We start from the raw sequence: 516 nt of genomic DNA, 5'->3' as shown, positions 1-516 counted from the left end.
TGTAGTCCGGAATTTTCATCAGAGATGGATGACTTTCACATCTAAAATTATTATATTTTGCAGCAAGAAGCACTCGATAAGTGGGGCACCTGGGTGGTTAAGTCAGTGAATCGTCTGACTCTTGATTTTGGCTCCAGTCATGGTCTCACGGTCATGAGATGGAGCCCCACGTAGGCTCCACGCTGGGTGTTGGAGGCTACTTAAGATTCTGTCTCTCTCTCCCTCTACCCCTTTCCCTCACTCATGCTCTCTCTTGGGGGTTGGGAGGAAAGCAGTCTGTAAGTGATGTACTCTCAGACTTCTAGTAATTAGAATAAGCTAATACTACATCTACATTTAGTAACCATTTCAGTTTTACATGGTTTCTGTTTTCATATGGATACTGTTATCTAGTGATTTGAGTGCCTTATTTGCAGATTCAGCCCCAAAGCAAGAAGGCATTTCTCTGAAAAGTCCACAAATGTGTTCACATATAGAAATGCCTGACTTGATGGAAAAATATTGCTCATGCTGACA

Source organism: Crocuta crocuta, unplaced genomic scaffold (assembly GCF_008692635.1).
Source record: "Crocuta crocuta isolate KB4526 unplaced genomic scaffold, BGI_CrCroc_1.0 scaffold187, whole genome shotgun sequence".
NCBI lineage: Eukaryota > Metazoa > Chordata > Mammalia > Carnivora > Hyaenidae > Crocuta > Crocuta crocuta.
Note: the sequence above shows the minus strand (reverse complement) of the source record.